Raw genomic sequence first — 25,875 nt, 5'->3', positions numbered from 1 at the left:
TTTTTTGGTCCCTTTCTGGCCTGTATTATAAGAAATCATTTCCTTATGGGACAAATAAAATTGACTTTTTAAAATGCTCACTTAGGTCTCCTTCCTTTGGTTTTACAACACGAGTAGTCTGACATGCGCATTTAATGACAAAGATAAAATCCTGGTGTATGCACACAAAAATTGTTTTTATGTGTGTTCTGGTTCCTGAGCAGACTGAAAACTTATGTGCTGACCTAAGAAACAAAGGGGAAAATAGTTATTTGAAAGGTAGTAAAAGTTTATTTTATGTCCTAGTCTCATTTATGCCACTAGCTGTGATTACCTTAAAGTCTTTTTATATATACATATACATATATGTATCTTTTGCCGATAATAAAAGGCAAAGAAAAAATATTTTTGTTCCTAGCAAATTGTGCTGTTTATTGGCCACATAGGTATATTGGTAGAATATATTAAAATCATAAATTTTTGGAAAACTGGAAGAGAATTAGCTTGGGCATTATTTTATCTAGTGATTCCTAATCTAGGGTTCCTGAAGAGCCGTTTTCAAATATTTTTCAAAGCCCCATATAAATTATACATTGATCTATGATAGAAACATACAAGAACTATTTTGCAGAAAATTCAGACAAGAGGAGTGGGAATAATAGCTGATAATATTTGGGCTGATATTTTTCAGGCTTATCCTTTTATAGATAAGGAAATTCAGCCAAAATATTTGAATTATTTTCTCAGGGTGAAACAAGATGCTGGTGTGAGGACTCACAAGCCATTTGTTGACTCTTGTTCAGAATTCTTTCTACCTTATCTTTTGACTGAAAATCATCCTGAGTCTGAACTAATTCTTTGTGGTCAAACCAGTCAGGGCCTTATCCTTCCATCTGTGGGTCAGAGAGTACCCAGGTAAAAGCCTTCAGAGAAGTAGACTCTTACTTTTGTTGCCTCCCACGGCCACACACTGCCATGTTTATAACTCTCTGATGGTCACAGCCATCTCCTTTTTTATCTCTTCCTCACTTCTTTGGATCTGTGTTATCCCTTTGCTTTCTGTGCAGTTAAGAACCTGTCTGGTCCCTGTCTGATTTACTCACATTCATAGTTATTATTACTGCTATTATTTTGCCATGATAAATAATGTATTTACTGAAGATCTGTTATATCATAGTTATTTTATTAAATACTTTGGATACACACTTCATTCAAAACTAACAGTCCCATGAGGTTTTAGAAAGTAACGCTCATCTAATTTAAGTAGACTGTGACCTCTCAGCTTCGAGTATTCAGTCCAGGGATACTATTCAGGCACTTTGATTGTAAAGCTAATGTACTCTCAGTCCAAAATGCAGAGAACTTGGACCTGCAAAAATCATTTTTCTTCATTTAATCAGGATCAAGTTGTCAAAATTACAAAATAGAAAAAGATCTGTAGATAATTTGCATATATATATTTATAAATTAAAATATTGTGTTGAGGTGTGTATGAGTTTTTTTTTTAGTATCTTGCTTTAATCAGTGTTTTCACATACCTTACCAACTATTGGTATTACATGGGATGCAATGAGCCCTATTATAAATGAGTAGAATTGTTAGAAGCTTGTCCATTTAACTCAGAGTTATGGGTAGACTTAGTTAGCTTAGGGTTATGGGTAGACCTTCATTTTGTTATGCTATGTTGTATATTCACATGGTCTCTGTCTCAGAATTTTTCTTTCTTTGTTACTTAGGTAAATTACCACCAGATCATAAAAACAAAGATTCTAGCTAATCTCTAGAGCAGGATAGAAGTGTTTTGGGTTTTGTTGTTGTTGTTTGTTTTGTTTTGTTTTGATCTAGCGGTCTAGAGACCAACTTCAGGGAATCTATGAACTACATGAAATTGAATAGGTACTTAGACAAATCTCTGTAAGTGTAGTTGTAGGGTAGTTGAATGGGTACGTGTAGGTGTACGCATATGTGTAGGAATACAGTCACAAATGTGTAGGTAAATATTTTTATTATATTTTTCTTGAGACTCCATACCTTTCACTAGACTCTCAAAAATAAGCCAGGACACAAAAAAGATTTTAAAACAAAACTCTTGCCTTATAAAAAATTTAGCATCCTTTTTCACGATGACTACATCTAAACCCAGGCAGATCCTCCTCACTTATTTCTAAGGATTTCTCATCCTTCTCCCAGATCCTTTTGTACATCTAACATATACTTCAGGCTATAGTGTAGGTCTATTTTTATTAGACTCAGAGCTCTTTGTATAAAATGAATATTTTTCTTGCAGCTCTGCTCTTTTTCCTTTACTGTCCTGCTCATTCCACTTGATCCCTCTAAATACTTTATTACTATTTCTCCTTCCCCTTGTCCCTCCACCAAGTGTATTATCAGGGGTTATTATTACTAAGAATTAGAATCTTCAAATCAACCTTGTCCAAATCTCTGGCCTGATTGCATCTTGCTTCTATGATAATCTCTGCTCTGCATTCCTATCCAGCTGTTCTCCACCTGAGGCTGGTGTCCTGCTTTAGCATTCTCATGAAATTCCTAACAATTTATATGAATTTAAGGAACACAATTACAAATCTTCCCTAATGAAATTAACTTTTCTTTTTTTAACCTTATTTGTTCCTTACAATAGGGAGGTTGGTAGGGTTCACTATTCAGTTTTTTTTAAAAGACAGATCCAAAGTCCAGAGAAATGTAAAATGTTTTCATGATCAAAAAATTCAGTCACTGATAAACCTGACACTATATTGCACATCCCTGAACTGTTCATCAAGGCATAACTGCAGGCCTCTGTTTAGCTTAGTGACTGGGTAAGACCAAGAAAGTCTGTACTATCAGAAAAGACAATGTGTTTGTAATAAGAGAAACTAGATTCAAATTATAGCATTGCTGCTAACTGGATTTGTGATTTTATGCAAATATTCAAATAACTTATCATCTCTGGATGTCATCTTCTTCATTTTTTAAAGGGGGGGTATGCTCACATTTGATTCTCTCTAGTCCCTCTCTGCTCTAAAACATTTAATAGTCTTGTTCATTGACTCTGCTCTCCCACTGGCTGAGGAGCTGGTACCAATCAGGCCAGATGTGTGCATAACTCCATCTTGCTTTTTGGCATTGAGGGTAAGAAGCTTGTACTTCCTTGAAGGAAAGAAGGAAATTCTCCTGCAGAAGGTAGGCTCATATGACCCTAAATATCACGTCATTCAGCTTCATAAGGGCAAAGGGAACAAAATGACTTGAAGCAGGATTTTGACACGCCTGTCTTCGCCAATTCCTGCTAAATTGCTGATACTGTTTCTCTTTGTGAATCTCTCCACACTCACTCATTTGTGCCATCGCCAACTGCTCTTGTTGGCAGGACCCTCTGAGGGCTTTCCAGGCCACTGGTTGTGGCGCGATGCCAAATGGATTGTGGGATGGATGATGACAATCAAATAAGCATCCTGCCTTGTGGCCGTGCAAAACATAACTGTTATTATTACATATGGAGCCTTTCAGAACACCATGTTAAATAGCCCATGTGAAAGGAAATTAATGCCAAATTACTATGAGGAGCTACTTTTAAAACAGATGAGTTGAGAGGCCAAGGATGCGCCCTTCTAATCAGTCATGGAGATTTTTCTCATTTCTCCCCCTTTCATGTCTTACATAGATCAGTTACCCATCATTTACTCATTAATTTGCTGCAAGAGCCTCTTAACTAGACTTTTGCTCTTGGTCTTGTCCATTTCAATCTATTTTTCACACTGCTGTATCTTTTGACAGTCTTTTACATCATCCAAAATAAAACCCAATCAGCTTGGCATTATAAAAAAAATGGCTTTCCTGAGAGAGGCCCTTCCAAACTCTCTAGCTTCCTCCTCTGCCCCATCTCACTGCTCACCTTCCATATAACCCTGCCAGTCTATTGGTAGTTTTTTCAACATAGGCAAGTCCTTAATAACAATAAGTACTTAAATGCAAATTTTTAATGAAATCCATTAGCTTTTGGAGTCCTGAGTCAGGTATTCCTAGCAGGGGTCGTTTTGGTTGAACTTCAATGTATGCAGTTGGCCCTGATCATGGAGCAAAGCTCAGAGAGAAATAGTTTATATTGAACACCTGAATGGTGGCCTTCAAAAGCTCTATCTGTGCACTAATCCCTGGAACTCATGCATATCACTTATATGGCAAAAGTAAACATTACTGCATGGCTTAGTCTGTATGGACTGCTATAATACAATACCATATATTGGTGGCTTAAACAACAGAAATTTATTTCTCACGGTTCTGGAGATGGGGAAGTCCTAGATCATGGTCCTGGCAGACCTGGTATGTGATGAGGGCATTCTCCCTGGATTGTAGAGGACTGTTTTCTCATATCCTCACATGATAGAGAGCACAGGGAGAAGTTGCAAGCTCTTATGTCTCTTCTATAAGACACTAATCCTATTCATGAGGGCTTTACCCTAATGACCTAATCACCTCTCATAGGCCTCACTTGCTAATACCATCACACTGGGGAATTAGGATTTCCACATACAAATTTTAGAGGGACCCAAATATTTAGTCTATAATACCACATGTGATAAAAGATATAGTTAAGGATCTTGAGAGGAAGTGCTTATCCTGGATGATCTGGGTTGGCTCTAACTGCAATCACATGTGTCCTTGTAGGAGAGTGGCCCAGGGAGTCTTAAGACAGAAGTGGAGAGAGCACTGTGATCAGGGAGGCAGAGATTGGAATGATGTGACAAGCCAAAGAATTCCTGGAGCCACCAGAAGCTAAGAGAGACAACGAGGAATTCTTTTCTAGAGGCTTTGGAGTGAGCATGAGTCTGCCAACACCTTGATTTTGGAATTTATAACCTCTAGAACTATGAGAGAATACATTTCTGTTGTTTTCAGCCATTAAGTTTGTTATAATTGGTTACAGCAGCCACAGGAAACTGACACAAGCATTTTAGTGAGAAACATAGATAACTAGGGAGCATAGAATCAAGCAGAAGGATTAACTGAAGGCTTCTAAAAGCATATAAATGGTTTGCCCAACGCCAAATCATCATCCTCACACCAAAGGTAACTTAGAGATCATTTCACTGTACATTTTATTTGACAGGAAAGCTCAAGATCACTGAGGTTCATTGGCTTCCCAAAGCTGTGCGTGTGTGGTGAGTGGCAGATCTGTGGCAAGAGTTCAGGTCTCCTAAAGATCCCAAGGCTCTCTTTATCAGCCCTCACAGGCACTCAGTTAAAAATGGCACACTGTTCAATGTAATTCTACTTCTAATTGTAAAATGTTGAAATATGGCTAAGTCTCTAACAATAGAAAATTGCTTTAGCTAAATGATGTTACCTTTATTATTTTTTATTTTAATTTTTTTAATTTGAGTATAGTTGGCACACAATGTTACATTAGTTTTGGGTGTACAGCATGGTGGTTCAACCTCTTTATATGTTACGCTACACTCACTACAAGTGTAGCTAAAATCTGCCACCATACAATGCTACTACAATATAATAGACTATATTCTGTATGCTGTACCTTTCAAAATCAAATTTAAAAAATTTTTACATTAAATTAAATTAATTGACATGTAGTATATCATTGTTAGAATACTGGGAAGTCATTAAAAATATTCTAGTCATTGAAATAGATACTATAAAAATTTAAGAATGTACAGGGAAGTGAATTCACAGTATATTTTTGGGGGAAAAAATTCACACAGAAGAATTCTGAGCACAATCTCATTTTTATAAAGAAATCATAAAAGATACTTCAAAATATAGATTTGAAAGGCTATATACCGAAGTATTACTTGTAGTTCTCTGTGATCACAAGGATTAGAGATGGCTTTTATTTTTAGTTTTATCATTTCTCTATAATAAATATATATTGATTTTATAATAAAAAGGTTTTTATTCTTAAGTTTCAAAGAATTCTCATTGTATGTCTGTCCCTCAGGTGCTGCTCAGGAGACCAAATGTATCTATCTTATCTATATTTCATCTGAGGATTAGGTTGGGGGTTGGGATTCAGGGTTAGTATAAGGCAGGAGGTAAAGTAAGAATGAACAGCAAAGAAGTGAGAATAAATATGGTTGACAGATGTAGAAAAAGGGGAGCAGATACACAGGCTAGAAGGTGGCAAGTTTGTGGATGGGCCTTGATATTTTTCCAGTCAGCTAGCTATATATCCTGTTTTATGTTGCCCTTATCAATTCCAGTGAATAGATTACTTTGAAGACCCAAAGTTTTTCTCTAAGTCCAATCTCAGACAAGGCAGTCTATGGAACATCTAGGCACCATAGTCTGAATGGCATGGAGATTCACCTTCCATGAAGATGGGAGTCTGCTGAAGTCTGCCTGACCAGGGAGAGGATGGCTAGTGACGGCAGGGAAGATTTGGGGGTGCCTTGACCTGAGAGCAGGAGAGAATTTAGTCAAGGAGCAAAAGTGTACACAGATCTATGTCTGTATTCATGTGACCTTCGGCCCTTATGCTACCTTGCTGGCCTTAGGAATTTAGTGAAATTAATTTTTCATTGAGAGTTGACTTTTGAACAGGGCAGAAGAGAGAATCAAGAACACTCCAACCCAGGGGCGCCTGGGTGGCTCAGTTGGTTAAGCGACTGCCTTCGGCTCAGGTCGTGATCCTGGAGTCCCGGGATCGAGTCCCGCATCGGGCTCCCTGCTCAGCGGGGGGTCTGCTTCTCCCTCTGACCCTCTTCCCTCTCGTGCTCTCTGTCTCTCATTCTCTCTCAAATAAATAAATAAAAAATCTTTAAAAAAAAAAAAAAAAAAGAACACTCCAACCTGAAACTAGAGTGATAAGAAAAGTAAATGTTTAAAAAAGAATTACTGGTGTTTTGTATCTTGCCCCATAGCAGGTTCTAGCTGTACTTATAGCTGAAATAAATTGTTATTCATAGCATCTTTTGGGGATTGTAAATTGATGACATACTTTTACTGGGAAACAGTTTGGCACATTTAGCAATTTGTCCAAAATCTTGAGGACATAATTTGAAAAGCAGACAAAAGTCGTATATAAATATGCCATCACTGTGATGTTCATAATATTGAAAACCTAAACAAATTAAATATTCAGTATTGGATGAATGATTAAGTATTATATGATAGATAAATATGATGGACTATTTTGTAGTCATTAAGAATTGTGTTTATAAATTAGTGAAAAAAGCAAGTTATTATACATAAAACTTTATACTAACCACACATAATTTGCATGTGTGTATGTGTGTGTGTGGGTGGATAGATATATATATATATATATATATATATATATATATATATATATACACCCACACACACATATATATACACACATCCATACACAAAATCCTTTGGAGGGTAGCTTTCATTTAATAAATTTATAAAAAATGAACTTATGCATACCACTGCAAGAATCTATCTACTGGATGCAGCAAAATATTTAATGTCATATTGATCTTTCTCTTTGCAAAGTAATGAATATCTTATTTTTTCTATATCAGAAGTTCCAAAATATTAAAGATACAGACTAACTGGAAAAATGGAGAAAAGAAAACATCAAGATAACAAATTTCCTTCTTTATTTTAAAAGAATGACATATATTGATAGAATTCACTCATTTCCTCTGTGTTTTAGCAAGTTTTCATTTATAGGTAAATTCTATTAATGCTAGAATAGTTCTTCATAGTTCTGGGTCCTAGAAGAGACAAAATATGAAATACAAAATCTCCATAGCTGATGAACTCCTTAGAAAGCATGTCTTAACACACAAAGTAAAAACAGGAAAGATTTATAAATAGAATTGCCAACATTGAAATTCCCTCCATTTCAAATAATGATTGACATCTTTACTTTCCTCATGGATACTCCCTGGCTAACAGAGAAGTCCCTTGCATATGGAGGTTGCAGCTGTTGTGAACTACTCAGAAGCCTACTCTCTCCTCTCCTCCCAATTAGCAACTTTTGCTTGCTACGATAACTCTGATTTTATCATATAACAAAAGGCTATGCATTTCAAGAAAGGCCGGATCAGAAGGCAAATGTTGCTGTGTCTAAATCAATTATGGTAGCAACATTCCCTGCACCACTGATATGTGATGTCTGCTCATCAATGAGATGTGAGGAGAAGTCTGCAGATGTTGCTTCTGGAAAGAGTTCTTAGCTCTTTTTTTTTTTTTTTTTTTTTTATCTTATACTTCTTTTTACGTGAAGTGACAAAGCTCTTTTATGGTTTAAGTTCTTCTGAGTTGGATATTCTGGTGCTCAAATAATTTGAACTGATATTGAAGGTAAAGAAAGTGTTGAGTTGAATTCAGTTATAAGTATTACGTGAGGTCTGGGTTCCATCAATAGACTCAAAGTACTGGGAGAAAGAGAGAGAGAGGCCTGTTCATATAAGAGTTTAGGTTCTGCATTAAAGCTTTGCTGTGATGAGAAGCCTTTAGTATTTCTGAACAAGAAAGTGATAAGATTTGATTTTGCTATTTTTAATGTATTTCTGTATGTCCTCAATTGTTTCCTCTACCCTATTTGGAGTTAATTCTTCAAATATAATAAAGCTGTTTGCTTCTATTCTTCCCATCTTTTCCGTTAGCCATTTGCCTTTTCATTGATCTTTTATAAGTCTTACGAACTTAACCCTAATGCTATTAATCCAGCTCTCGACTTCTGACTGTATTTCTCTTCTGTTCTCTCTTCTATTTGGCCCTTGGCTCTGGGTATGGTTTTCAGGGCTTTTAGTCTCTCCAAGTATAAAAGTCTTTTAAATGCACAAGGTCAGGGTGAGGGCTGCATTTACTAAAGCGAATACCAATGTAATTGAAGAATCTCTTTGCAAACTAAATAATTAGTCTTGAATGAGTTTTTCTTTTTTTAAATTGAATTTCCACGCTAAGGATTGATTTTTTAGAAAGACCAACCTGCAAATGAATATTTTTTTCCCATTTTGAATTCTTCATCTTTTTCATAATGTAGAGTCCTTAAATTCTCTCTGAAGACATAAATTTGCTACTCATATTTCTGTGGAATTCAGGGCTTGTGTGAAATACAATGTATTTAAAATTGAGATGGCTTTTCCTTTTCCTCTTCCCTGCATTATGTTGTGTTCTGTTACATATCCTCTGCAATATGCCTGCTTAAATATTTAAGCAATATTCATCAAAGGCCTTTTAGATTTTATTTCCTTGAATAATTAAAATAGAACTAAACAGATCTGTGCATCACAAGGGCATTGGTTTCAAGGCTGTTGGCTGTTCTACTACTTTGGGGAAATTGCATTTTGAACATCAGTTTAATTATAGAGCATTTAATAAGTTTACTGATGTTATGACATCAGTGGAAAAGTTTCTTTTTTTTTTTTTAAAGCCTTAATTTACTTAAAGGTCGGTGACTTGATTAAGAAATGAGACATAGGCAGCAGTGACCTGCCTTTCAATAGATTTGGATGTACCTTACATCCTTTTGAGACTTCATTCCCCACTTTCTGAGCATTTTAGCAGTGGTACCTACCAGGCTGAAGTTGTAGTGGGAGAACTGTCCTATTTGACCTTCCTTTGTAGAGTGTAAAAGCAAAAATAAAAATTCCCCTTCCTTCTATCTTTTAAGAATCATAAATTATTTTGTTTCACTGCAAGCATGCTGGCTGATTCACTTCTAAAAGGAAGAAGGCTAATATTATTTTCCAATGGACTCATGTACTCTCTGACAAAGTACATTAAGGCAAGACTGTCTCATCTTTTGTATAGAAAGCCCAGAGCACAAATGTGTTACTTCACCAGCACTAGCTACCTTTATTCATTTACTTACTCATTTAATACCCACTGTGTAAGAAACTCTGCAATGTTTCTTAATGTGTATAACCTCATTTATTATTCACAGCCATCTGGGAAATAGCATTTTCTATTATTCCCATTTTACAGATTAAGAAATTGAGGCTCAGAAAGATTATAACTTGCCTAATACTATACTGCTTATTTGGTTGTTTAATCTGTTGTAACAGACGGTCCTCTGTCTGTGCATGTCTTCTGCCCATTTCTTGATTGGATCATTTGTTCTTTGGGTGTTGAGTTTGATAAGTTCTTTATACATTTTGGATACTAGCCCTTTATCTGATATGTCATTTGCAAATATCTTCTCCCATTCTGTCAGTTATCTGTTGGTTTTGTTGACTGTTTCTTCTGCTGTGCAAAAGCTTTTGATCTTTCAAACCATTTGTTTGAAATCAGTGAGGATTCAGTGATAGGCAGTTTTTTTTAAATTTTATTTTGTTATGTTAATCACCATACATTACATCATTAGTTTTTGATGTAGTGTTCCATGATTCATTGTTTGCGTATACCACCCAGTGCTCCATGTAGAACGTGACCTCTTTAATACCCATCACCAGGCTAACCCATCCCCCCCACCCCCCTCCCCTCTAGAACCCTCAGTTTGTTTCTCAAAGTCCATAGTCTCTCATGGTTCGTCTCCTCCTCCGATTACCCCCCCTTCATTTTTCCCTTCCTACTATCTTCTTCTCTTTTTTTTTTTTTTTTTAACATATAATGTATTATTTGTTTCAGAGGTACAGGTCTGTGATTCAACAATCTTACACAATTCACAGCGCTCACCATAGCACATACCCTCCCCAATGTCTATCACCCAGCCACCCCATCCCTCCCACCCCCCACCACTCCAGCAACCCTCACTTTGTTTCCTGAGATTGAGAATTCCTCATATCAGTGAGATCGTACAATACATGTCTTTCTCTGACTTATTTTGCTCAGCAGTTCCGTCCACATTGCTGCAAATGGCACAATTTCATTCCTTTTGATGGCTGCATAATATTCCATTGTATATATATATACCACCTCTTCTTTATCCATTCATCTGCCAATGGACATCTTGGCTCTTTCCATAGTTTGGCTATTTTGGACATTGCTGCTATGAACACTGGGGTGCACAACCCCTTCGGATCCCTACATTTGTATCTTTGGGGTAAATACCAAGTAGTGCAATTGCTAGATCGTATGGTAACTCTATTTTCAACTTTTTGAGGAACCTCCATATTGTTTTCCAGAGTGGCTACACCAGCTTGCATTCCCACCAACAGTGTAGGAGGGTTCCCCTTTCTCCACATCCCTGCCAACATCTGTCATTTCCTGACTTGTTAATTTTAGCCATTCTGACTGGTGTGAGGTGGTATCTCATTGAGGCTTTGATTTGTATTTCCCTCATTCTGAGCGATGTTGAGCACTTTTTCATGTGTTTATTGGCCATTTGGATGTCTTCTTTGGAAAAATGTCTGTTCATGTCTTCTGCCCATTTCTTGATTGGATCATATGTCCTTTGGGTGTTGAGTTTGATAAGTTCTTTATAGATTTTGGATACTAGCCCTTTATCTGATATGTCATTTGCAAATATCTTCTCCCATTCTGTCACTTATCTGTTGGTTTTGTTGACTGTTTCTTTTGCTGTGCAAAAGCTTTTGATCTTGATGAAGTCCCAATAGTTCATTTTTGCCCTTGATTCCCTAGCCTTTGGCGATGTTTCTAGGAAGAAGTTGCTGCAGCTGAGGTCGAAGAGGTTGCTGCCTGTGTTCTCCTCTAGGATTTTGATGGACTCCTGTCTCACATTGAGGTCTTTCAACCATTTGGAGTCTATTTTTGTGTGTGGTATAAGAAAATGGACCAGTTTTATTCTTCTGCATGTGGCTGTCCAATTTTCCCAACACCATTTGTTGAAGAGACGGTCTTTTTTTCATTGGACATTCTTTCCTGCTTTGTCAAAGATTAGTTGACCATAGAGTTGAGGGTCCATTTCTGGGCTCTCTATTCTGTTCCATTGATCTATGTGTCTGTTTTTGTGCCAGTACCATGCTGTCTTGATGATGACAGCTTTGTAATAGAGCTTAAAGTCTGGAATTGTGATGCCACCAGCTTTACATTTCTTTTTCAACATTCCTCTGGCTATTTGGGGTCTTTTCTGGTTCCATACAAATGTTAGGATTATTTGTTCCATTTCTTTGAAAAAAGTGGATGGTATTTTGATAGCGATGGCATTAAATGTGTAGATTGCTCTAGGTAGCCTTGAAATCTTCACAATATTTGTTCTTCCAATCCATGAGCATGAAACGATTTTCCATTTCTTTGTGTCTTCCTCAATTTCTTTCATGAGTATTTTATAGTTTTCTGAGTACAGATCCTTTGCCTCTTTGGTTAGATTTATTCCTAGGTATCTTATGGTTTTGGGTGCAATTGTAAATGGGATCGACTCCTTAATTTCTCTTTCTTCTGTCTTGTTGTTGGTGTATAGGAATGCCACTGATTTCTGTGCATTGATTTTATATCCTGCCACTTTACTGAACTGTATGAGTTCTAGCAGTTTTGGGGCATGGAGTCTTTTCGGTTTTCCACATAAAGTATCATATCATCTGCAAACAGTGAGAGTTTGACTTCTTCTTTGCCGATTCGAATGCCTTTTATTTCTTTTTGTTGTCTGATTGCTGTGGCTAGGACTTCTAGTACTCTGTTGAATAGCAGTGGTGATAGTGGACATCCCTGCCGTGTTCCTGACCTTAGGGGGAAAGTTCTCAGCTTTTCACCATTGAGAATGATAATCGCTGCGAGTTTTTCATAGATGGCTTTTATGATATTGAGGTATGTACCCTCTATCCCTATACTCTGAAGAGTTTTGATCAAGAAAGGATGCTGTACTTTGTCAAATGCTTTTTCTGCATCTATTGAGAGGATCATATGATTCTTGTTCTTTCTTTTGTTAATGTATTGTATCACATTGATTGATTTGCAGATGTTGAACCAGCCTTGCAGCCCAGGGATAAATCCCACTTGGTCGTGGTGAATAATCCTTTAAATGTACTGTTGGATCCTATTGGCTAGTATTTTGATGAGAATTTTTGCATCCACGTTCATCAGGGATATTGATCTGTAATTCTCCTTTTTGATGGGGGTCTTTGTCTGGTTTTAGGATCAAGGTAATGGCCTCATAAAAGGAGTTTGGAAGTTTTCCTTCCATTTCTATTTTTTGGAACAGTTTCAGAAGAATAGGTATTAATTCTTCTTTAAATGTTTGGTAGAGGGGCGCCTGGGTGGCTCAGTCATTAAGTGTCTGCCTTTGGCTCAGGTCATGATCCCAGGGTCCTGGGATCGAGCCCTGCATCAGGCTCCCTGCTCTGTGGGAAACCTGCTTCTCCCTCTCCCACTCCCCCTGCTTGTGTTCCCTCTCTCACTCTCTCTCTCTGTCAAGTAAGTAAATAAAATCTTTATTTAAAAAATAAATAAATAAATGTTTGGTAGAATTCCCTTGGGAAGCCATCTGGACCCGGGCTTTTGTTTTTTGGGAGATTTTTGATTACTGCATCAATTTCCTTAGTGGTTATGGGTCTGGCCAGGTTTCCTATTTCTTCCTGGTTCAGTTTTGGTAGTTGATACATGCCTAGGAATGCATCCATTTCTTCCAGATTATCTAATTTGCTGGCATATAGTTGCTCATAATATGTTCTTATAATTGTTTGTATTTCTTTGGTGTTGGTTGTGATCTCTCCTCTTTCATTCATGATTTTATTTATTTGGGTCATTTCTCTTTTTTTCTTTTTTTTTTTTTTTTTGATAAGTCTGGCCAGGGGTTTATCAATCTTATTAATTCTTTCAAAGAACAAGCTCCTAGTTTCATTGATCTGTTCTACTGTTCTTTTAGTTTCTATTTCATTGATTTCTGCTCTGATCTTTACTATTTCTCTTCTCCTGCTGGGTTTAGGCTTTTTTTGCTGTTCTTTCTCCAGCTCCTTTAGGTGTAGGGGTAGGTTGTGTATTTGAGACCTTTCTTGTTTCTTGAGAAAGGCTTATATTGCTATATACTTCCCTCTTAGGACTGTCTTTGCTGCATCCCAAAGATTTTGAAGAGTTGTGTTTTCATGTTCATTTGTTTCCATGAATTTTTTTAATTCTCCTTTAGTTTCCTGGTTGACCCATTCATTCTTTAGTAGGATGCTCTTTAGCCTCCTTGTATTTGAGTTCTTTCCGACTTTCCTCTTGTGATTGAATTCTAGTTTCAAAGCATTGTGGTCCGAAAATATGCAGGGAATGATCCCAGTCTTTTGATACTGGTTGAGACCTGATTTGTGACCTAGGATATGATCTATTCTGGAGAATGTTCCATGGGCATTAGAGAAGAATGTGTATTCTGTTGCTTTGGGATGGAATGTTCTGAAAATGTCTGTGAAGTCCATTTGGTCCAGTGTGTCATTTAAAGTCTTTATTTCCTTGTTGATCTTTTGCTTAGACGATCTGTCCATTTCAGTGAGGGGTCTGTTGAAGTCCCCTACTATTATTGTATTGTTGTCGATGTGTTTCTTTCCTTTTGTTATTAATTGGCTTGTGTAATTGACTGCTCCCATGTTAGGGGCATAGATATTTACAATTGTTAGATCTTCTTGTTGGATAGACCCTTTAAGTAGGATATAGTTTCCTTCCTCAGCTCTTATTATAGTCTTTGGTTTAAAATCTAATTTGTCTGATATAAGGATTGCCACCCCAGCTTTCTTTTGGTGTCCATGAGCATGGTAAATGGTTTTCCACCCCCTCACTTTCAATCTGGGAGTGTCTTTGGGTCTAAAATGAGTCTCTTGCAGACAGCATATCAATGGCTCTTGTTTTTTTATCCAATCTGATAGCCTGTGTGTTTTGATTGGGGCATTCAGCCCATTTACATTCAGGGTAACTATTGAAAGATATGAATTTAGTGCCATTGTATTGCCTGTAAGGTGACTGTTACTGTATATTGTCTGTGTTCCTTTCTGGTCTATGTTACTTTTAGGCTCTCTCTTTGCTTAGAGGACCCTTTTCAATATTTCTTGTAGGGCTGGTTTCGTGTTTGCAAATTCTTTTAGTTTTTGTCCTGGAAGGTTTTTATCTGTCCTTCTATTTTCAGTGACAGCCTAGCTGGATATAGTATTCTTGGCTGCATATTTTTCTCATTTAGTGCTCTGAATATATCATGCCAGTCCTTTCTGGCCTGCCAGGTCTCTGTGGATAGGTCTGTTGCCAATCTAATGTTTCTACCATTATAGGTTTCAGACCTCTTGTCCCGAGCTGCTTTCACATTATTCTCTTTGTCTCTGAGACTTGTAAGTTTTACTATTAGATGTCGGGGTGTTGACCTATTTTTATTGATTTTGAGGGGGGAGGTCTCTGTGCCTCCTGGATTTTGATGCCTTTTTCCTTCCCCAAATTAGGGAAGTTCTCTGTTATAATTTGTTCCAATATATCTTCTGCCCCTTTCTTCCCCTTCTTCTGGGATCCCAGTTATTCTAATATTGTTTCGTCTGTGGTATCACTTATCTCTCGAATTCTGTCCTCGTGATCTAGTAATTGTTTATCTCTCTTTTTCTCAGCTTCTTTATTCTCCATCATTTGGTCTTCTATATCACTAATTCTGTCTTCTGCCTCATTTATCCTAGCAGTTAGAGCCTCCATTTTTGATTGCACCTCATTAATATCCTTTTTGATTTCAACTTGGTGAGATTTTAGTTCTTTTATTTCTCCAGAAAGGGTTTCTCTAGTATCTTCCATGCTTTTTTCAAGCCCAGCTAGTATCTTTAAAATCATCATTCTGAACTGTAGTTCCAACATCTTACTAATGTCCGTATTGATTAGGTCCCTGGCAGTTGGTACTGCCTCTTGTTTTTTTTTCTTGAAGTGAGTTTTTCTGTCTTGTCATCTTGTCCAGAGAATAGATGAAAGAGAGAACAAAATGCTAACAGGGTAACAACGACCCCTGAAAAAATACACTAATCAAATCAGAAGAGACCCAAAACCAGGGGGAAACAAAGGGAAAGAAAGAAAAAAGAAAAAAAAAATGAAAAAACGGATATGATCAAATATGATCCAGCTGGTGAATAGATCAGTGCCACACACTAGATTTTGGGCATATTTTCATCTGTTAGAAGAAAGTGCTTCCCAAAATTTTAAAGAAAGAAAAACTTATATATGTACAAAAATAAGGGTAAATATGATGAAGGGATGGAATATGACTGTAAAGATGAAAATTATAAAAGATTTTATAAAAGGAATTGATAGAAGTTGGTTGAAAAAAGAAAGAGGAGAAATTTAAAAAAAGGAGAGAATGTAATCAGGCAGTAGACTAGAACAAAGCCATACACTAGAGATTTAGGGTATATTTTGGTCTGTTAGAAGATACTGTATCCCAAAATTTTAAAGAAAGAACAACTTATATATATACAAAAATAAGGTTAACTACAATGAAGGGATAGAATATGACTCTTAAAATGAAAAATAAAAAAGATTTTTAAAAAAGGGATTCATAAGATGTTGGTTGAAAAAGGGAAAAAGAAAAATTCAAAAAAAAAAAAAAAAAGAAAATTAAAATTAAGTTTGAAAGACTAAAGAATCAGGGGGAAAAAAGCCATGAATTCTATATGCAGTATTCCCCTAGTGCTGGAGTTCTGCCATTCTCATTGATTGGTAAACTTGGTCTTGGCTGGCTGTTCTTGCTTATCTTCTGGGAGAGGGGCCTGTCGCAGTGATTCTCAAATGTCTTTGCCGGAGGCAGAATTGCCCCGCCCTTGCCAGTCCAGGCTAAGTAATCTGCTCGGGTTTGCTCTCAGGAGCTTTTGTTCCCTGCAAGCTTTCCGTACAGCTTTGGAGGACGAGAGTGAAAATGGCTGCCTCCCAATCTTCACCCCGGGGGAGCCAAGAACTCGGGGCCCCACTCCTCAGTGCACCCCCAGAGAAAAGCAGTCACTCCCATCTCCCCGGTCTCTGGCTGCACTCTGTGCTCACGCAGCCTGTGACCAAGCGTTTCTATCTCTGGCACACGACCCCATTTGGAGTCTCCAATCCCAGCAGATTCCTGCGGTGCACTCCCGGGGGAGGAAGGGGAGTCTCCCCTGATCTGCCACTTGTTGGGTCCCTGCTGGAAGAGCAGTGGCCCGACTGTGCCGCGGATCACGGTCTATGGCAACCCCGAGCTGAGAGCCCGCTCCTTGGCTCCGTCTCTGCAGCCAGCTTCCCAGCTCCGATACCTGGGAGCTCTGCTGCACTCAGGCACCCCCAGTCATTCTGTGATCCCGAGGGTCCTGTGACCACACTGTCCCCACGATGGTTCCACCCCCTGCTTAGCCACTGGAGCGACATCCCTCAGTGGAGCTGACTTCTAAGAGTTCTGATTTTGTGCTCTGCTGTTCTATCACTTGCCAGTAGCAGCTGACAGAGGCCCCAAATATCGCCTTGGATTCACTTCTCCACACGTCCTACCTTCCAGAAAGTGGTCGCTTTTCTGTTCAGAGAGTTGCTGCTATTCTTTTCTTCAATCTCCTGTTGAGTTCATAGGTGTTGAGAATGGACCAAAATATACCCTAAATCTCTAGTGTATGGCTTTGTTCTAGCTGAATTCCTGAGACCAGACGAAATTTAGGTCTCCTACTCCTCTGGCATCTTGCTCCTCCTCCTGATCTTCTTTCTTTATGACAAGAGTCTCCAGGTATTGAGCGAACACATCCTGTTTTCTATTAATGGGGTTTGATATCTTCATCTTCCCTCCTTCCTTCATCTCTACAAGCTTGATTAGCTTCTCAATTACAATAAAATACAACACAACAAAATAACCTCAGCCAATTTCTACAAATTGTGTTCTGAGTCTCCAAGAAGTTACCTTAATGAATTGGGATGGGTTGCAGAAATCAAGATGCTATAATAGGCAAAGGATTGATGTGTGGAATAACAGCATATTAGGGGACACTCTAAAGATGTTTGGTGCAATTGTGACATGCTGTAGCCAAACTTTCCTAGATATAGTTGAAAGGATCCTTTCCTAGATTTAATTGAAAAGATATAGTTTATTCAGTTTATTTATTTCAATAAACTCCTTAGTCTGTTCAGAGAAGGGTTTTGTAAAATTTGATGTGAGGAGGAGGGAAGAATATATGGTCATTGCTATGAAAATGACAGCATCACCTTTTCCAGAGTGACCCATTTTCTCAAATTTTTATTCAGCCCTGAGTAAATTATAGGTATTAAATTACACAATTTCTGATAAAATAGAGTTATGGTATTTTATTCTATTCTCTTTCCAATGTATTCTCCAGAGCTAGAATTACCATTTTAAAAGGCAAATAATTTATAATTCATCCATTTAAATCCCTTTAACAGCCTCTCATTTTTCTCAGGATAAAGACCAAACTTATAACTCTCACCTGAACAGACCTACATGGTCTTGTTCCCAGTTTCTCTTCCTGTCTCCTTGTGTCATAGACGTCTTTTCTCTTTTCCATCCCTGCTGTACCGATCATCCCTACTTTGCATCCAGTTGTGTTGAGGCTGATGTTGTGCATTTTGTTCTTGATGCCTGGAACACCTTAACATCCTCCCTCTCCTCTTGGGCTAAATAAATTGTGCTTCTCCTTCATATCCCAAACAATGTTCATGTCTCCAGGGAAGTCCTCACCTCCTTAAATTCTCCTATTATGGACGATATTTACATGCTGTAGTGCTCCATTATAGTATTGGTTTTAGTCCCAATTTTAAAATTACAAACATAGGAGTGCCTGGGTGGCTCAGTCATTAAGCGTCTGCCTTTGGCTCAGGTCGTGGTCCTGGGGTTCTGGGATGGAGCCCCGCTTCAGGCTACCTGCTCCGTGGGAAACCTGCTTCTCCCTCTCCCACTCCCCCTGCTTGTGTTCCCTCTCTCTCTCTATCTCTCTCTGTCAAATAAATAAATAAAATCTTTAAAAAAAAATAAAATTCCAAACATAAATATTTTACTGTTCTCTTTCTTCCTGATTAGACTGTATGCTCCAGGAGTCCAAGGGCCATCACTGTTTTTGTATAGTTCTATCCCCAGAGTTTAGTGCAGTACTTGACAGAGTAGGTACTCAGAAAATATTTTTCAATGTATATATGAGTTGTTCGGTTTATTATGTGATTACTGAGAAGTTAATACATGTCAAGCAAGGTGTGCTGTATACAACACAAGCTCAAAAATATTAAGTGAATGAATACAGGAATAAATGAATGTTGAGTAAATTAACATGAATGAATATATGTGAGTGAATTAACTACTTGTGAATTAATAGATCATCTATCATTTTAGTTTAACTTTTTTGGCTCTGTATTTACATCTGTAGAGTTCCTCTTTCCTCTTAAACAGGAGGAAGGATACAGATAATTTCTATTAACCTATTAAAAAAACTAATAAATTCATAGGATATGTTATAAAATAAATTATGCAATGTATGCCAAAGACCAAGATAAACCATTCAAAGAATATCTATCTTTTTGTGTCCTGGTCCCATCCCATTTTATATGGAAACTGATTAGCACTCAGAAAGGTGAAGGACTTGAGTGAGCCAAAATCACAAAATCTGTGTGATTTAGGCATGGTGTGAACTTTTGCGTCTGTGATTCATAGTTTTTTGGTTTGTCATGTGTCTCCAGGGCAGTGGCACACAGGTAGTGCCTTTATTCTTCTCTTTACCTCTTCTGCGCATATACACTCGAATTGCTGTAAGCCCAGCACTTCTCAATAGTGATACATTTTAAATCTTGGGTGAACTCCCATTAATTGACATGCTCACCCCCTTGTCGGATGCATTACCAGGAGAGATGACTTACAGTGGCATTGCTCTCGGTGTCCTATTGGCCTAAGCTAAAAAGGGAGGTAAACAGTCCTCATATTTCATAGATTTTAAAGAGACACTCTGGATCTATTCTAGAAACCATATTTTTTTAGTTAATTTATTACTGGTTTTAATTACACCTCTAGAGAAATCTGAATGATACCCAAATTGCAAAGAATAAATTATTGTTGTGATCATAGTGGCATGCTAGGCACATTATAAAAAATGTTTTCCCTTCATTTGAGATAATTTTTACTAAAAATGGAAGATATAATAACCTAAAGTTATTCTAGCAGAAATTGTTGTCTGGAGTTGCTGACACCTCATGAGCCTGAAGTTGTCACATCTCTCTTCCCTCTCTGCCTCCTTCTCAAGAGATAAGAAAACATTAAAGGAACAGGCATTTTCAAAGTGGTTTTTGACCTCTTAGGACTATAACAGGCAGTGAGGGGTACGAAATGGAGAACCAGAATGAGGGTGAGGAGACATGGCTGGAGGAATCTCTTTGCTCTGAACCTCAGTTTCCTCACCTATAGGAGGGAACCAGGTTATCATGATTTTTATGGTTGCTTGAAGCACTAGTATTTAATTGGTTAACTTATTTTTATTTTTTTAAGATACAAAGGCTAATTACTATGGAATATATTTTTTATTTTTTTAATATTTACTTATTTATGTGAGAGAAAGAGAGCGAACATGAGTGGGGGAGGGGCAGAGGGAGAGAGAATCCCAAGGAGACTCCCCGCTGAGCTGGAAACCCACTGTGAGACTCAATCTCATGACCCTGAGATCATGACCTGAGGCGAAATCAAGAGTTAAATGCTTAACCAACTGAGCCACCCAGGCCCCCCAGTACGGCATATATTTTTTAAATGAATTGGATACACACCACATTGATATTATCATTACTTTGATAATTACTTTGCACCCATATTACACAGCTGAAATGTTGATTGATTGATACGCTTTCTTAGCCATAAAATTTAATTATTTACACCAGTATTTTGAAGGGAGAGAGTTACACCGAGTTATCTCAATATGTAATGGAATATTAAAGGCAGAGTGGGACTTGAAGCGAAAAGGGTGAAGGAAGTAGAATATAGTCTCTCCGTGTGAATTTTGTGTACATGCTTACTCCCTGCCTAGCTTTGGTGGTCAGCATCCCTTTGTCCGTGTATAGTCCTCTCACCTTTTGGCCTCTGTTTCCATGTTCTATCCTATATGTCCCTCGTTCTCAGGTACAGAAGGCTACATAGACCTGTTATCCCCTAAATGATGCATGGTCTAGGTGCTCTTCTTCACTTATAAAAATTCACATGTTCTTTGTCCCTTCCATTATAGGCCCATCTGCTCTGCTTTTAAAAATAGCAACTAATCATATGACAAATATATTTATGTTGACATTTTAATGAGAAATTTTCTATTTTCTTACACTTACATTTATAGTGGATAGATGGCCTGAAAAAATGGCGTTTTGCCATCTAACCCCATATAGAAACTCTAATGGGAAAACCTCAAGCAAAGCGCAAGTGTTCAAATGCAAGCTGACAGTAGAGGATTTAGGCTAGTTTGGTTTTAGGGCATCTCCTAGTATCATGTAAAGACCCAAACCAGAAGAACTACAACTTCAGTTTTTATAAATGGGGTCACAAGACTTAGATATTACATGTGTGATGCAGATCATTATGTTTTGAAATATTTTAAAATATATTCTATCTTGAAATTTTTCTTGATCCATGGCTTTCTTAAAAAAGTATGTAACATCTTTTTTGAGATAGGTTTCCATATTTTGAAGCAATAGATTTTGGTGCTTCAGAAGAAGAATAGAAGCCACCTATAACAAGCAAGACATTTATCATCTTGGACTATTAAATTCTGTCTTCTTGTTTATTTTGCATGCCAGCATGTTGTTAAAGGATAACTTAGAGAAAAGAAAAGCACGCAGCCTATTCCCTTCCAGCAGATGGCTTGTGGAAGAGAGACACTAAAAAGCAAATGGACTATACATCAGGATGCTCTTCCTAATCCCACACCCCAGGTCCCTCTGGCTGACTAATGGTGGGAGGTTCCTTACGACCAATGACAGGGAAGTTTGAGAACTTGGGCTAGTAACCAAGTTTCCCACGGTCATGGACACACTTAGTGTTTATAAGTGATATGGTACATTCTAATTGATCTATGCTTGTATATCACTTTTGCTAATTAATACTAGGAGTAAGCTAGATTCCTTGGGGCAGCCCCATATGAGCTCAGTAGAGGTGGGGGGCAGAGCTGCAAAGCTTTACTGAGGCAGTGCTCAGGAATCCCCATGGCCTGGGTGTGGCATGAGAGGGATCCCAAAGAGAGGCACAGGTGCTGGTAGATGTGCCAGGAAAAGACCTGGAGTCAGAGTAAAGACACTGTGTTGGGAAGGACCTTGAGATCCAAAGGCAAAGAGCAATTTCATGAACACCAGTAGAAAGTACCCATTTACCATGGCCCAACCTGACTACCTTCAGCATACCTCAGAGTCAACCAGTCTGGTAACAGGATCATATGGTTGCCAGGGACTGCAGGGAGGGGGAAGTGGGAGTTATGAATCAAAAGCCATAAGGTTTCAAGCAAGATGAATAAGCTCTAGAGATCTGATGTACAACATTTTACCTCTGGTCAGCAGTTAATATATTGTATAGTTAAAAATTTATTGAGAGGGTATATGTCAATGTCAAATGGTATTATGACAATAAAGTTTAAAAAAAAAGAATCAGGCCAGACCTTTATACATTGATTTTGTATCTATCACTTTATTGAATTCATTATCAGTTCTAGTAGTTTTTTGATGGAGTTTTTAGGGTTTTCTATACATAGTATCATCTGCAAATAGAGTTTTACTTTCTCCTTACCAATTGAGTAATTTTTATTTCTTTATGTTGTCTGATTGCTGTGGCTGGGACTTCCAGTACTATGTTGAATAAAAGTGGTGAGAGTGGATATCCTTGTCTTATTCCTGACCTTAGGGGAAAAGCTCTTAGTTTTTCACCATTGAGTACGATGTTAGCTATGGGTTTTTCATATAAGGCCTTTATGACATTGAGCTATGTTCTCTCTAAACCTGTGTTGTTGAGGGTTTTTATCATGAGTGGATGTTGTACTTTGTCGAGTGCTTTTTCTGTATCTATTGAAATGATCATGAGGTTTTTATCCTTTCTTTTATTGATGTGATGTATCATGTTAATTGTTTTGTGAATATTAAACCACCCTTGCATCCCAGGAATAAATCCCACTTGATCGTGATGTATGATTTTTTTAAATGTGTCATTGGATTCAGTTTGCTAGTATTTTGTTGAGGATTTTTGCATCTATGTTCATCAAATATATTGGCCTGTAGTTTTTTTTATGGTTCCCTTATCTGGTTTTGGTGTCGGGGTAATGCTGGCCTCATAGAATGAATTCGGAAGTTTTCCTTCCTCTTCTATTTTTTGGAATAGTTTGAGAAGAATAGGTATTAACTCTTCTTGAGATGTTTGGTGGAATTCCCCTGTGAAGGCAGCTGGTCCTGGATTTTTGTTTGCTGGGAGTTTTTTGATTACTGATTTAATTTCAATGCTGGTAATCAATCTGTTCAAATTTTCTATTTCTTCCTAATTCAGTTTTGGTAGGTTATATGTTTCTAAGGACATCCATTTCTTCTAAGTTGTCCAATTTGTTGGCAGACCCTTGGTTAAAAAGATTAAAGAGGGTGATGAGGATACTACAGGACTTAGAAGATGAGGGAGGAATTCTGTTGCCATGAGATCATGTAAGCCATGCCTTTTCCCTGTACCCACATACAGTTTTAGAAAGGAAAGGAAACAGGGCAGAAATTTGAATGATCAAACACTAACCTAAGTACATGATACAGAGGTTTTATTATTTAAAGATATTTCTTAAATTATTACCTCATATTAGCACTAAATTACTTCACTGAATTAAAATTTAGTACCCCCGCCCCAGTTACCCATTAGTCAGAGGCTTGTGAGAAAGAACAGATGAGTTAGAAATAAAGTAGCTATTTGTTCCTTGCACATCGGAGTATGATATGAGTAATGTTTGGCCCAAGTGCCCATGTTTTTTCCTCACTGGCATTTTCTATGAAAGTTCCCAAGCTCAACCTGTACCTACTGAACACAAAATATAGTATTTTAGACTGCTATTGTCTCTGATCTGAGAAATTATTTTATCATGGGGACCCACAAGATAAGTTAATGAAAAACCCCTAAAAATAGATAGATGATACATTTCTGGATGGTAGGAAATTGTATTTAGAATTTCCTAAGTGCCTTGTTAAACTCAAACACACACACACACACACACACACACACACACACACACACACACACATATATACATGAGTGTGGTATCTAGAAAAGTGCTTGGTACATAGTAGGCATTTAGTCACTATTTGATAAATTGTGTTGGGTGATTACACATTCATCTACAATGGACATGGATGCTTATTTTCAAGAGTTTCTTGACACTCCCTTAGCAATGCAGGCATGTATACTTTGCAGTTTTCTTCTCTGAGCTTTTGAGATTGACTTAGATATTCTAGGTCTGGTTGGAAGTTTTCAGGGATAATGATCAAAAACAAGATCTTAGCATTTCAGTCTTATGCCAAGAGAGTGAATCAATAGCCCTTGGGCAGAAATATTTAGGTTTTATTCTTCTGGAACATTTCCTTCTGCCCAGTCTTCCAGGAGGAAGACTGGTTTAAAACAATGCTTGAAGTCTGCCTTAATCTCTGCTTGTAATAACTATCTCAAATTCATGTAGCCTCCAGGTGATAAATTACAGACCCTCCTTCCTTCTATAGAGTGAAATGGTAGGACTTGGCAAGTGTTACCCAACCCAAACCTCACTAAAATTTCTAAAATAAATAAATTATTTATTAACACTCACGGAGTATAAAGAAAGAAAAGGAGTAAAAGAGAGATACAAAACTCTAGAGCCAAAGGCAGTGGAGCTTACAGTAATAAAATTTATAAAGACAGTTGTATTAGGAAATGAACCAAACAGTATTAGTATTCATAGATTGGGCACTCATCAGGTTTTCAACGATGTAGTTCCATCATATAAAACTAAGTGTCAAGTACTGTGTTTCCTAGATTGCATCTTCTAGCAAACAGAAGAGTCTGATGGAATATAGTATGCACAGGGTCTTCTCAGACATGGAAAGGTTCTGGAAGGTCAGGGGCTCCAGGATGAAAAGAATATACAGGAGACAAAGAACGTACTAACCCCTTTTTAACAGGACAAAAACAGAGTATTAAACATTCAGAACCAAGGACAGGAGGAAGCAAAGACCAGTTCTGTAACCATAAGAATAGCTTTATATCATCTCCATGTATTCTTTTTTAAAATTTGTTTTTTCCCCTAATTAGGAATGCCTGAGAATGAAAAGATGAAGTGAATTTGGTTTTAGGATGCTATGGAATGGGAAAAACTGATTACTTTTTGTCCTACACCATAGAATATGAGGGTTGAGAAAACTCCAAAGGGAGAGACTTGGCAGCATTTAATTGCATGCCTAGTGCATAGGAGCAAAAGCAATGAGGTCCCTGTGGTTTTGACAAAGGCCTTGGTTCCAAGCAGTAAAAGGACCCACAAGTACACTATTCTGAAAGGCTGAAATTTTAGTCCATCAGTTGAAAATTTATGATCTCTTAATTCCTTCCAGTTGTATCTGTGTTACTATGTAAAATGTGTCCTCTCATCTCATAATGTATAATCCCACTGTTCTTCAGCCAAGTGAGTTTTCCAACTATATGTTAAGCTGCCTTGAGTCATTCTTGCATTTTCAGAGATTAACAAATTCTAGGGGCATTGTGAATAAAAGAATAAGTGTTTACATGTTGTATAACTATGCCCTCATCCTTCCTTTTCTCTGATTTATGATAAAAACTGTCCCCAGTTTTGAAACTTGCTTTATAGCTTAGCATGAAGTCAATCTGTATAAATGCTTTAAGTTCATTTGAAAAAAATGAATTTTTCAGTTGTTGGGTACAGCATCTTATCTATATAAATTAGATCAAATGTGTTTTGTTCAAACCTTATACATCCTTATTGACTTATCATACATAGATACGTAGATGGACTGGTTGGATGGATTCCATCTCATATTTAACTATTATTTAATACTTGTCTGTTAAACATTCAGAACTGTTCAGGTAAGGTGCTTTCTGAGCTTGAATTTGAATAAACCAAATCACACAGTGGGATCAATGAAGGAATAGACAATTTCATT

The 25,875-nt window shown here is 37.5% G+C and overlaps 1 protein-coding gene across 5 annotated transcripts in view; it reads left to right on the top strand.

Moving 5' to 3' along the window:
* LOC118536237 (uncharacterized) overlaps positions 1–25,875 on the top strand; it is a 568,523-nt gene that overhangs the window by 478,510 nt on the left and 64,138 nt on the right. The gene's annotated exons all lie outside the window — the stretch shown is intronic.

This window comes from Halichoerus grypus, chromosome 13 (genome assembly GCF_964656455.1).
Source record: "Halichoerus grypus chromosome 13, mHalGry1.hap1.1, whole genome shotgun sequence".
Lineage (NCBI taxonomy): Eukaryota > Metazoa > Chordata > Mammalia > Carnivora > Phocidae > Halichoerus > Halichoerus grypus.
This window is presented reverse-complemented; position numbering and strand designations above follow the sequence as displayed.